Raw genomic sequence first — 11,256 nt, 5'->3', positions numbered from 1 at the left:
ACCCGGGGGCATAATTGTCGGCCCAACATGGCAGTTGGCCGACAAAAAAAAAACATGGCGGCCGCAGCAGTGCGTCCTCCCCTTTAATGGCAGTTGCGCCGTCATTTTAGAAGCACTGCAAACACAGTGCACCGACAGAAAAAGCTGCAGGTTGCATCGAGCGTCGGCAGTGAGATTCCTTCGGTGGAATTTCGCGATCGGGGTGGAACATCGGCAATGCGCGCTCTGATGACACAGTTAGGACGGATCGGCAGCAGCGGAGCGGTAGTGGGGGGAGTGGGTCACCACCGGGATACCTGTACCACAGGAGCGGAATTTTCAAAATGACGGCCGTTCCACGAAAAATCGGCGGCCATTGCACTCCGCAGCATGGCCGCCAATTTCCGGCGGTAACATGCCTTAAGGGAAGGGGCAATTTTGGACCTAATACTTTTTGAATTACACTGAGTACATACAATCATTTCTTGTTTTCCTGTTCAACACCCATACATTTGACTTTTAGAGTTTACCCCTGTGCCAATCAATGTACCTTCCTGCAGGACCATGCCCCCAGATTTTGTGCTTATAATCAAATGAACTTAAACTCCTGTGATACCTTTGGAGCATTTGTCCATCAAAGGTTAGAAAAAGCAAAACAGAATATTCAAAAATTGGGTCCAGCTACCAGCCGTTATTGGTTATTTTTATAATGTGTTACTGATGAAAAATGTAGGCTGACTTTGAACAAAATCAACAAATTCTCATGTGCTGCACATGCTTGGCACATGCTGAAACTATCTCAAGTGCACAAAACATATACACATACTGCCCTTGAGAACTCATGTATAGATTTGTGAAACTAAGATTTCAGCTGTAAAAACAACTCCAATTCTACAAAATAACAAAAATAACTTTTTGAGTAATAATAAAATCTGCAAAATATTTGGGCAAGAAAGTGTAGCCCAAAATTGGTGACTTAACAGATACTTTAATTAATGTCCAATTCAACGTTATGGCTCATTTGGTTTTCCAGTGCCGATCCATCTCTTGAAAACAGCCGCTTTGTGCAATGTGCTACTGCATTTTCATAAGCCATTACCATGGTTGCAGGTCTCCAAACATTACCTCTGTTGCACTACCCCAGCTTCTGCCTGGATGCCAATCAGAAGGTTAAAGTAAAAAGGTCAGACATGTTAAGGAGTCACGCCACAACTAAGACTACTTGTACAGCACGAACCAACACTTCAAGGATTCTGCGGGCAAAATAACAGCATGTGACCATGATTAACGTGAAAATCGGCCAGCAGCCTGTGGCGAGGAAGAGATACCCCGTGAATTGCGAATCGGTATGGGGTACTGGCCGAGTTGTACCATGGCATCTCGTGCTTAACCTCCCCGTGATTTTCCTGAGATTGCTGCATTAATGGCCCATCGAACTTGCCACAGAAAGTTAAATCTAGTAATTAATGGCGTAAGTACCCTTTTAACGACAACAACAACTTGCATTTATATAGCGTCTTTGGCGTGGTGAAACGTTCCAAGGCACTTCACAAGAGTATTATAAGATGTAAAACAAAATAACAACATAATACTTGTTAATGACCAGAAAGTAAACAATTCTAAGTGTGGAATCACAATCCTTCAGGTTCTAAATTGATTTAGTTTCAAAAATTGTCAAATTTGATACCTTAAACCTTCTACCACAGGTTTTCTCACCGGCAACCTGACGGCCTGCCAATCCCCTTATTCCACCACCTTTGGGCGCACATTGTCCTGGCCAATATTTATCCTTCAATCAACATCACAAAAACAGATTATCTGGTCATTATCACATTGCTGTTTGTGGGAACTTGCTGTGCGCAAATTGACTGCCGCGTTTCCCACATTACAACACTTCATTGGCTGTAAAGCACTTTGAGATGTCCGGTGGTCATGAAAGGCGCCATATAAATGTAAGTCTTCCTTTCTTTCCTTCTTTTACATGCTTCAGTCGCTTAGCCTCTAATCTCGGGAATTCCATCCCCAACCCCCTCTGCCTTCCACCTCTCTCTCCCCCTTCAGCAACCTTCTCAAAAAAGCATCTTTTCAACCGAGCTTGCAGTCACCGAACCTGAACGTCGTGAGCTGGCAGTGGCTCATTTTATTCCTTTTATCCATCCTTCCGTTCCTCTATGAAACACCTTAGGATATTTTCTACATTAAAGATAATATCTAACTGCAAGATGCTGCTGTGGCCTGAATGGGGTGGGGGAGGAACAGGCCACCTCTATCCAGGCTTTCACCAGCACTCCTCAGGAAACTAGTCATTTGTAAACATGTAAGAGCAACGAAGGTGATGCTGCTTTTCCTCAGTGTATAACATGTCCCTGTTGTTAACTCAGTGTGCGGAGGATCTATACAGGAGTTCCCAAATATTTCCTGGCTGCCCACATATAATGTTAACATTTAAGCGGAAAGCCAATTTTCAAAATGGAGTCTAAAAATAACTGGTCCGTTTGGTAGTTTTCTGTTTCTGTTGAGCTCATTTTGTATTCTGAGAGTAATATTCTAAACTTTATTCTTGTCGTTTTATTATTGAAGAAAATGTTTTCAGAAAGAAAAACAAAGAGAGAAAAATTCAACAAGAGACTCATTGAATTATACGAGCGAGGCTCTCACATCAAACCCCGCCTCAGAGCTGCCAGACTTCTGACATGGCATCCGATTGCTGACATCATGTAAAGCAAGACAACATCTTATTTTCAGCTGATGCGGACAGTTGGACAGATTTATTGGCTTTTCTTGGAAATAATCCTGTTGGCGAAGGGTTTCTTTCTTAAAACTTTTCAAATACACTAGCAGCAGCAAACAGCTCCGCTAGATGAGAAAAAAAAGATCCCAGTAATGCATAGAAATAGCCTGACTATAGAACCTGTTAAAAAAAATGTTTTGCAGAAATATCTAAGAATTCTGCGGCCGAGAAATTGGAGGTGTCAGCGTTGGTCGTTAAGGGCCGTTTTGGTCAAATAAAATGGCGGCCATCTCACTTCCACCCACGGCGGCCGCCATTTTCGGCAGGTCGGCAGTGCTGCCGTTGCCTATGCTCGCAGAACGCACTTTAATAAGACGGAGTGTGGCCTCAAGCACCGTGCAATGCCGAATTGATGCACGCTCATCCACCTTGAGGCTCGCCACTCCTCTAACCACCCTCTCCAAAGCACGCCTGTGCGTGAAGCCGTCGACAGCGCAGACCATCATACACAAGCTCGACCCGCTCTCAGGTGCACGTGGCTGTGCGAGTTTAATTTGATGGAAACCGGCTAGTTATGAGGACAAAGCCTAGGAGAGGCACCTCTGGTTACAATGGTTGATAGAGAATTCAAACAGGCTGCATTTAGACAGACTGTGAAAATTCACAGACCCCCAAGTCAAGGCTGCTACATGCAGTTCAGCATGTTGCATTAAGTCATCAATCAACTTGACATTTTAGGACCCTTGGGTAGCCAATTAAAAGGTTAAAAGACTATTAATTGAGCCAATAAGGTCAAAGAAGGCGAGTTCTTTTCTGTAAATTGATCCAGGTATAAGTACAGCCATTTTGACCATGTGGTTCCAGAAGGACAAAGACCTGGCTTAAAGCCAAGAACTTGTTACTGCTGCCAGAAATAAAGTGACATTAAAACGACAATCGGAGTTCGTATTTCATTGGAAATTAAGAGATCTAACAATAGTACATGGATGGTTGCAGGTGGGGGAGATGAGAGCAGACTTATCCGTAGCATTTTCTGAATGAAACCAAAACGGTCATCGCTTTATGAAGCAAACGGCCAAGGCCGACAGGTGAAGGATAACGGAGTAAGGCGTTTACCGACTTCAACATCGAAGATGCCCGCGGAGATTTTGGGCGGAAATCCCAGCGCCGATCTCTTTGGACAGTACTTTACATGACCCTTTCGTTCAATCTGAGCCATTGAGAGGGCGCATCGGAAAGACATTTATTTTTATACCTTCTCCCCCTCGCTCATGTCATTATCAGCTGTGGCTCAGTGGGTAGCGCCCTCGCTTCCGAGTTAGAAGGTTGTGGGTTCAAGTCCCACTCCAGGGACTTGAGCACATAAATCTGGCTGACACTCCAGTGCAGTGTTGATGGAATGCTGCACTGTCGGAGGTGTCATCTTTTGGATGAGACGTTAAACCGAGGCCCCATCTGCTCTCTCAAGTTGAAGTAAATGATCCCATGGCACTATTTTGAGGAAGAACAGGGGAGTTATCCCCAGTGTCCTGGCCAATATTTATGTCATGGATGTATGCTTGGGGTTACTAGCCACCAGATGCTGCGACTGTTGGAGGTTATTGGGCTATACGCACGTGTGTGCAGCCCAGGTATAAAAGGCAAGCCATCATGTAATGTAATCACTTTGGGCCCTAATAAAGCAGAGCCAGGTTTGTACCTGTGTTAGTTTACAGTATTCAGTCTATCGAGTTATTACATATGTAACATTTGGCGACGAGGTAACTTAAGAACCTTCGAATGCAAAAATGAGCACAATTGGAATTCTGGAGAGATTCATGGAGAGAGAGGATGGGACAGATTTTGTAGCTCGCCTGGACCAGTACTTCATGGCAAACAAAATGGAGAAACCCACTGATGCAGTTAGGCGCAGGGCGGTCTTCCTCACGGTTTGCGGTCCGGAAATCTATGGACTCATAAAGCATCTCCTCTCGTCTGCAAGTCCAACGGACAAGGATATGCGGAATTGTGTGCTCTGGTACATGACTATCTCAAACCAGAAGAAGACATCATCATCTCACGATATCGATTCTACAAGCATGTTCGTTCTGAGGGCCAGGATGTGTCGGAATCCGTTGCTGACCTAAGACGTCTAGCTGGACCGTGTAAATTCGAAAACGCGTTGGGAGACATGCTGCAGGGACTTCTTTGTAATCGGCATCAACCATGAGGTGATCCTGTGTATGCATGACAACGGACAAACACTTAAAGCAGATATCATTGGAAAATCGGAACGCAGCAAGTACTGTAAACAAGACTGTAACGTCGTTTGGCAGAGCTGCATATGACAGGGCCTACTCGACAGCGTATGCGAAACCTGTGGCTGCTCAAAGTCCACCAATGGGAATGAATCCGATTTCACCGTGTTGGCGTTGTGGGGGCAATTATCGGTCTCATCAGTGTCGGTTTAAACAGTACATTTGTAAAGGCTGTTTGAGACGGGGGTAACTCCAGCGCATGTGTCCGCAACTGAGCAAGCGTGCTGCGACACACCATGTGGAGGATGATGACCAGTATAGCGCAGACCCGGATATGCAATCCGAGATACCAGAGGAGGAAGTGTATGAACTGTATTCGTTCCTAACAAAGAGCCAACCGATAATGATTAATGTGAAACTTACCGATGTGCCGGTACCGATGGAATTGGACACGGGGGCGAGTCAATCAATAATGAGCCAGAGAACATTCAACAAGCTGTGGGATACTAAGGCTGTGAGGCCTAAGCTGAGTCCAGTCAATGCCAAGTTGAGGACGTACACTAAAGAACTCATAACGGTGATTGGCAGTGCAGTAGTCAAGGTGTCGCATGATGGAGCGGTTCATGATTTACCATTGTGGATTGTTCCAGGCAATGGTCCAACGCTGTTCAGCAGGAATTGGCTAGAAAAAAATCAAATGGAATTGGAACGATATCAAAGCATTGTCGTTAGAGGATGATACTCCATGTGCTCAAGTGCTGTTTGAACCAAGCATTGGCAAATTCACGGGAGCCAAGGTGCAAATCCATGTGGACTCAGATGCAAGACCCGTCCATCATAAAGCTCGGGCAATTCTGTACATAACGAGGGAGAAGGTCGAAATCGAACTGGACAGACTCCAGCGTGAGGCGGTCATATCACTGGTCGAATTTAACGAATAGGCCAGCCCCATTGTTCCTGTGTTGAAGAATGATGGCACTCTCAGGATTTGTGGAGACCATAAGGTTACGATCAACCAAGTTTCGAAACAGGATCAATACCCGTTACCGAAAGCTGATGACCTGTTTGCAACGCTAGCCGGGGGGAAGTCATTCACTAAACTGGATCTGACGTTGGTCTATATGACACAGGAACTGGTCGAGACGTCGAAGAAAATTACGTGCATCAACACTCATAAAGGACTGTTTATCTACAACAGATGTCCTTTCGGAATTCGCTCAGCTGCAGCCATATTTCAGAGGAACGTGGAGAGTCTACTGATGCCCGTCCCTAGAACCATTGTGTTCCAAGGTGGCACCCTGGTCACAGGTCGTGACACCACTGAACATCTGAACAACCTGGAAGAGGTTCTACATCGTCTGGACAAAGTGGGACTCAGACTGAAACATTCAAAGTGCGTCTTCATGGCATCGGAAGTCGAATTCCTGGGGAGGAAAATTGCTGCTGACGGATTCGAAAACCAAGGCCATCAAAAATGCACCCAAGCCTCAGAATGTGGCGGAGCTGCATTTGTTCCTTGGTCTACTCAATTACTTCAGTAATTTCTTACCTAGATTGAGCACTTTATTAGAGCCACTGCACATGCTGCTAAGAAAAGGCGACAACTGGGTTTGGGGTGCGTCTCAAGACAGAGCTTTGCTCTAAAAAGCTGCTGGTACATTATGATCCATGTAAGCATCTAGTATTGGCCTGTGATGCTTCGTCATATGCAGTTGGTTGTGTGCTCCAACAAGCTAATGAGTCGAGTAAACATCTGCTCCTAAAAATTTGTCAAAGGCGGAAAGAGCCTACAGCATAGTAGACAAAGAAGCATTAGCCTGTGTGTATGGGTTTAAAAAGATGCATCAGTACCTGTTTGGTCTTCGGTTTGAACTGGAAACAGATCACAAGCCACTCATTTCATTGTTTTCGGAAAACAAAGGTATCAATACCAATACATCGTCCAGCATCCAGAGGTGGGCGCTGACATTATCTGCCTATGATTATGTCATTCACCATAGACCTGGCACCGAGAATTGTGCCGATGCACTGAGCCGTCTGCCATTGCCCACACCGGAGGTGGAGACTCCACAACCTGCAGACCTACTGTTAGTTATGGATACTTTTGAAAGTGAAGGAACCCCTGTCACAGCTCAACAAGTTAAGACCTGGACCAGCCAGGACCCGACATTATCGGTTGCGAAATGTTGCGTCCTTAGTGGTGATTGGTCTGCCATACCCAAGCAAATGGGTGATGAGACCAAACCTTACAACCGTCGCAAAGGCAAACTATCCATTCAGTCAGATTGTTTACTGTGGGGTAACCATGTTGTTATGTCTAAGAAAGGCAGAGAGAAATTTGTACATGATCTGCATAGCACTCATCCCAGTATTGTCATGATGAAAGCCATTGCCAGGTCTCATGTATGGTGGCCTGGAATTGACTCTGATCCGGAATTATGTGTGCATCAGTGCAACACTTGCATGCAGCTAAGTAAAGCACCAGCGGAATCGCCGCTGAGTCTGTGGTTGTGGCCATCTAAACCATGGTCCAGGATCCACATCGACTTTGCAGGTCCCTTCCTGGGAAAGATGTTTTTAGTTGTGGTGGATGCATATTCCAAGTGGATAGAGTGTATAATCATGTCATCCAGTACACCCACAGCTACCATTGAGAGAGCCTTTGTGCTATGTTTGCCACTCATGGTCTGCTCGATATTGTTGTAAGTGGACCTTGCTTCACCAGTCTGGAGTTTCAAGAGTTCATGAAACTTAATGGTATCAAACATGTGAGGTCAGCACCATTCAAACCCACATCTAATGGTCAAGCAGAGCGTGTGTCCAAACCATCAAGCAAAGTATGAAACGTGTAACTCAAGGTTCACTGCAGTCTCGCGCTTGTCACGCATATTGCTTAGTTACAGGACAAGACCCCACACGCTTACCGGGGTCCCTCCTGCTGAACTATTGATGAAAGGTCTCAAGACCAGGCTCTCTCTTGTCCACCCTGACTTGAATGATCATGTTGAGTACAGACGTCAAAGTCAGCAATGGTATCATGATCGTGCTGCCATGTCACGCGACATTTCTGTTAATGATCCTGTGTATGTAATAAATTATGGTCAAGGTCCCAAGTGGATCGCCGGTACTGTTACGACCAAGGAGGGTAACAGTGTGTTTATTGTCAAGCTCAAGAATGGGCAAACATGCAGGAAACATGTTGATCAGATAAAGCTGCGGCACACGGATGAACCAGAACAGTCTGAGGAAGACACAATCAGTGACCAACCAACCTACCCTCAGTCATCAGAGGACTCCGCTGTCATCAATGAATCTGGACTTTCAATCTCTGACATGGTCATTGCCACTCCCATCAGATCGGCTACCCAGCCCCCAGTCATAACCGACTCAGAACGTTCGCCCAAGACTGGAGTTGAACTGAGACGATCAACTCGGGAGCAGAAAGCCCCGGAGTGTCTCAATCTGTAAAAAGACTGTTACTACTATCTTAAAGGGGGATATTGTCATGTATGTATGCTTGGGGTTACTAGCTATCAGGTGGCGTATTTGTTGGAGGTCATTGGGCTATACGCACGTGTGTGCAGCCCAGGTATAAAAGGCAAGCCATCATGTAATGTAATCACTTTGGGCCCTAATAAAGCAGAGCCAGGTTTGTACTTGTGTTAGTTTACAGTATTCAGTCTATCGAGTTATTACATACATAACAAATTATCCCTCAATCAACATAATAAAAACAGATTATCTCCAACAATGCAGCACTCCCTCAGCGCTGCACTGGAGTGTCAGCCTAGATTTTTGCGTTCAAGTCCCTGGAGTGGGCCTTGAACCCACAACCTTCTGACTCAGAGGCAAGAGCATAAGAACACGAGAAATAGGAGCAGGAGTAGGCCATTTGGGCCCTTGAGCCTGTTCCACCATTGAAAAAGATTATGGCTGATCTGATCTTGACCTCAACTCCACTTCCCTGCCCCCTCCCCATAACCCTTGACTCCCTGTGCTATCCACTAAGCCACAGCTGACAACGGTAACACACGCGACCTTTGGTTAGCGCAGGAAAGAGCGCGTTGCACCACAGGTTCTCCCCCCCACCCCCCGCTCGTGTAAATCAGCAGGTAGCACCAAAATACCGCGCTCTCTCTGCGGGTGCCTGTTAGCCTTGGCCCCGCGCAGTTACCGGCGGGTTTCTAGCTGACTCAAATTTCTAGGCCACTATTTTTCTACTCCTACTTTACATAGAATAAGGCCTGAGTGGCTCTACAAGTCACTTATTTTTGTTACTTTTGCCTCACCTCTTCCAGTTCCATGGGCAGTCCTCCAGTACATCTGCTGAACAATATCTTTCATGTGTGAGCTGGAACATTGGCTGCTAGCATGTTATTTGGCTGTGCGGAACATCCCAGCAGAGACCAATATTGTGCTCACCAGACACGTAGATGCATGCACTTCCTTAGAAGGGGTCACTGTGTAGTCAGGAGGAACTCTCACTGATTTTAGTCCACCCCAGCCCATAGGCAGTCCCTTGAAATCAAGGAAGACTTGCTTCCGGTCCTAAAGTGAGTTCTCACGTGACTGAACAGTCCAATACGGGAATTGCAGTCTATGTCGCAGGTGGAACAGAAAGTCGTTGGAGGAAATGGTGGGTGGGACTGGTTTACCGCACACTCCTTACACTACCTGTGCTTGGTTTCTGCATGCTCTCGGCAATGAGACTCGAGGTGCTCAGCGCCCTCCCGGATGCTCTTCCTCCACTTAGAGCGGTGTTTGGCCAGGGACTCCCAGGTGTCGGTGGGGATGTTGCACTTTATCAAGGAGGCTTTGAGGGTGTCCTTGAAATATTTCCTCTGCCCACCTGGGGCTCGCTTGTCGTGAAGGAGTTCCGAGTAGAGCGCTTGCTTTGGGAGTCTTGTGTCTGGCATGCGGACAATGTTGCCTGCCCAACGGAGCTGGTCGAGTGTGGTCAGTGCTTCGATGCTGGCCTGATGGAGAACACTGATGTTGGTGTATCTGTCCTCCCAAGGTCACAGGAACATACAAACAATGACGGACAGCTAAAGACCCGCTGGTCCATCTAGCCTTCCCCTCATTTAAATATCAATTCAATGTTACAATGAATGGAAATCAGTGTGTGTGGTCTGGATAGATGAACAAAGGTGAGCTGGCTAGCCTTCCTCATCCATAATTATCTTGTAATCTTCAGAAAGAAAGACTTGCATTTATATAGCGCCTTTCACGATGACCACCGGATATCTCAAAGCACTTTACAGCCAATGAAGTACTTTTGGAGTGTAGTCACTGTTATAATGTGGGAAAGGAGACAGCCAACTTGCGCACAGCAAGCTCCCACAAACAGCAATGTAATAATGACCAGAATATCTGTTTTTGTTATGTTGATTGAGGGATAAATATTGGTTAGGACACCATGGATAACTCCCCTGCTCGTCTTTGAAATAGTGCCACGGGATCTTTTACATTCACCTGAGAAGGCAGATGGAGCCTCGGATTAACGTCTCATCTGAAAGACGGCACCTCTGACAGTGCAGTACTCCCTCAGCACTGCACTGAAGTGTCAGCTTATAGTTCTGTGCTCAAGTCCCTGGAGTGGGACTAGAACACATAAGCTTCTGACTCAGAAGTGAGAGTACTACCCACTGAGCCATGGGTGACACTGGTAAATTGGTGCATTATAAAGCTCAAAGGGGAGGTTAGGATAGTTGATAATCAGAGGTCACTTCTTGCATTAATTGCTGATTTACCTGTGGCAGGCACACAGAGCATGTTGGACAAACAATATCATGTGATATCTGGTCAAGTCCCACCCTTTGGATGCGAGACATGATATCCTGTATTAACGACAAACTTATAGAGTGGTTTCACATACTCTAAGGAGCATGGGTAAGGAGAGCAGTCATTTTGATTTATGAACCTGCACTTCCAATTTGGAGTTCTTAGTTATAAGACGGATTTGAATTGCTGCCAATCAGTGTGTTTGAATCCAGTTTTAACTGGTCTTTGACATATTGTCCTTGCAGAACAGAAGGACGCTGCGACATGGGATACAAACTTGGGAGGGAGAGAAACTATTTTTTTTAAATTACATAAAAACAAACTTTTTTTCTTGATGTCGAACGGTTTGTCTACTTCTGGTCGCTTTACTTTCCAAACCACTAGGAACATATTTGTCGGAATGTTGTGTTATCCGGAAAATTCCAGTCAAGCCTCAAGTCATGGATTCAATGAACTGATTCCCAGCTGCGTACACTTCACATCCTGTGAAATAAAACTCATCAAAAACGTCAGGAAACTTTATAA

Source organism: Pristiophorus japonicus, chromosome 17, assembly GCF_044704955.1.
Source record: "Pristiophorus japonicus isolate sPriJap1 chromosome 17, sPriJap1.hap1, whole genome shotgun sequence".
In the NCBI taxonomy this organism is placed as follows: Eukaryota; Metazoa; Chordata; class Chondrichthyes; family Pristiophoridae; genus Pristiophorus; species Pristiophorus japonicus.
The sequence above is the reverse complement of the archived record's forward strand: the minus strand, read 5'-3'. Positions refer to the sequence as shown.